Below are 3,187 nucleotides of genomic sequence, written 5' to 3' on the forward strand. Positions count from 1 at the left end.
AAGAAAACCACCTAGCCGGATAGCTTGACCGGCGGCCAAAGCTCCTTTGGCAATGGTACCGTCTTTAAAGACGGGAAGAGGCATCCTTCACTACAAGAAACATGTCAACTAGTGACCTTTTGTCAGTGACCCTAAAAGAATTGGTCATAGATCTATGACCATTTCAGACCAATTGGTCAAAAGCTGTTCGAGGGGCTCCAAACCCTAAACCATTGCGACCATTTTGGTCAGAAAGGTCGTAATTTCCTTATACGAAAAGGTCACAAAGCAAACAGTGCTAGTCCGCTGCCTTATTTCTAGTTGTTAATGACCAATATAGATGGTCATAGCCTTGTAGATTGTGGTGGGTTGTGATGACTAGGCGCCATCTCATCAGTTTTGCCTATGTGTCATGTCCATGTGGCGGTTTTTGCCCTAGGTTGTGAAGCAACCTATATTTCTGTTATTCCCAAAATTCCCAAAAAAATCTCATAAATTCTTTGGGTCATATCTTCGTCAAATATGTAAAAACCTTCCTTGCCTAGTTCAAAAATAATTCAAGAATATTCATTTTCCTATTCTGATCAGAGCAGCACTTTGTGAAGGAAGTACCACTTTGGCATGTCCAAATGGTATCTATTTTTTACAGTGCTTTCCTATGCCCAAATAACCATCCTCCACCAAATGCTAGCTCAATCCATTCATTATTTTTAGCCCAGCTTCAACATTCGTATTTATGTCTAGTGTGGTACTTTGTAAAGCAAGTACCACCTAGGCTCCTCCTTTTGAGGTGAATATTTTTGAAGACGGTCTTCTTAGTAACTGATCACCCTCAGCCAAAACTCACGCCCATTAGCCATGTGCATTTCCCGTACCGCAAATCAAACACTTGGCTGCTTATTCATCTTTGAGCATCGATCGGTCTCCTCATGAGAATCTTATGTTGTGATTTTCTTCCTAGAACCTACCTGGGGAGTGCCCAACCCACTAGACATGCCTAGGCCGCCCAGAACACATGGCAACGCCACGGTCACGCGGTGACCACGCGGCGGGCATGCGAGCTTACGCGCTCTAGAGTTGGGGCCCTCGGCTACCGTCCAAACCTTGATGTCTCGCCATGAAACTATGTATTTCTGATTAAATAGTTACTTATTTACCTAGAAATGATTTTTGTAAAAAATAAATAGCAAACTATGAGGCAGTTGCAGTTCAAATTTGACCCGCTTCCAACTGAATCGGCGACAATTTGTCTTTTTCACCAGAGGTGGATCAAAACATTTTTCACCCAACCATTTTTTCAATTGTGCATTAAACATGGCCTAGTATTTTATAAAATTGATTTGGTCCATTTTTGCAACAATTATTTGGTAGTTCCTTCACAAAAAAACCTCATTTCGGGCACTCGGAAAATGGAAAATGAATTTTCCGTGCAAAGAAAATGAAAACTTCCTTAGGCAACATTGTTTGGAATTCCAAGATGCACCCTTGTGCACAATATTAGATCATTTGAACAAACTATGCCATGAATGTGGCCATAAGATTGATCATTTGGCTTGAAAGTCATGAATCTTCACGCTTGATAGCTCATTTCTGAGAACACTTTTTTAAAATAATTACCGTGTTACAAGTTTATTATTTTTCCTAGAAACTTGCTCACATATAATGACACAATGCAAAGGTTTCCAATTTTTTGATTTTTTTTGAATTTTTTATGCCCGTTTCAAAATGCGGTCAAAACGGCGGGCTTGACCGTTCCTAGCTAGTGGTTGAATCTTGGAATTTTTTTGGTGTTTCTATGATTAAATAGATACTTATGTACCTAGAAATGATTTTTGGAAAAAATAGAGAGCAAACTATGAGGCAGGTACAGTTCAAATTTTACCCGTTTCCAACTAAATCGACGACAATTTGTCTTTTTCATCAGAGGTGGATCAAAACTTTTTTCACCCAACCATTTTGTCAATTGTGCATTATATATGGCCTAGTATTTTATAAAATTGATTTGGTCCATTTTTGCAACAATTATTTGGTAGTTCCTTCACAAAAAAAACCTCATTTCGGGCACTCGGAAAATGGAAAATGAATTTTCCTTGCAAAGAAAATGAAAACTCCCTTAGGCAACAATGTTTGGAATTCCAAGATGCACCCTTGTGCACAATATGAGATCATTTGAACAAACTATGCCATGAATGTGGCCATAAGATTGATCATTTGGCTTGAAAGCCATGAATCTTCACGCTTGATAGCTCATTTCTGAGAACATTTTTTTAAAATAATTACCGTATTACAAGTTTATTATTTTTCCTAGAAACTTTCTCACATATAATGACACAATGCGAAGGTTTTCCAATTTTTTGATTTTTTTTGAATTTTTTATGCCCGTTTCAAAATGCGGTCAAAACGGCGGGCTTGACCGTTCCTAGCTAGTTGTTGAATCTTGGAATTTTTTTGGTGTTTCTATGATTAAATAGTTACTTATTTACCTAGAAATGATTTTTGTAAAAAATAAATAGCAAACTATGAGGCAGCTGCAGTTCAAATTTGACCCGCTTCCAGCTGAATCAGCGACAATTTGTCTTTTTCACCATAGGTGGATCAAAACTTTTTACACCCAACCATTTTGTCAATTGTTAAACATGGTCTGGTATTTTATAAAATTGATTTGGTCCATTTTTGCAACAATTATTTGGTAGTTCCTTCACAAAAAACCTCATTTCGGGCACTCAAAAAATGGAAAATGAATTTTCCGTGCAAAGAAAATGAAAACTCCCTTAGGCAACATTGTTTGGAATTCCAAGATGCACCCTTGTGCGCAATATGAGACCATTTTTTTGATTTTTTTTCATGTGTAAAAGTAATAGAAAAACAAAACAAAAAACACAAATCACATATACTCTATTCCCATTGGTGGAGTTGGTTTGACACGGATCGATGACATGGCGCCCATCCATCCATCCATCATCCCACATCCATCCATCTATCTATAGAAAAAAATTAAAAAATTAAATAAAAAGGGAAACCCCATGGCCCCACCCACCCCGATCCCATCCCTCCCACTCGTCTCCCACCCACCCCGATCCGATCCCACCATCGTCTCCCTCCCAAACCCTACCCGCCGCCGCGCCGCCCACCAACCGCCCCGCCGTCCCGCCATCCATGGCCTCCCCCACGCCGCACCGCCACCAACCGCCCCCGTCTCCCTCACCTC

The sequence above is a fragment of the Triticum dicoccoides genome, chromosome 6B (genome assembly GCF_002162155.2).
Source record: "Triticum dicoccoides isolate Atlit2015 ecotype Zavitan chromosome 6B, WEW_v2.0, whole genome shotgun sequence".
In the NCBI taxonomy this organism is placed as follows: domain Eukaryota; kingdom Viridiplantae; phylum Streptophyta; class Magnoliopsida; order Poales; family Poaceae; genus Triticum; species Triticum dicoccoides.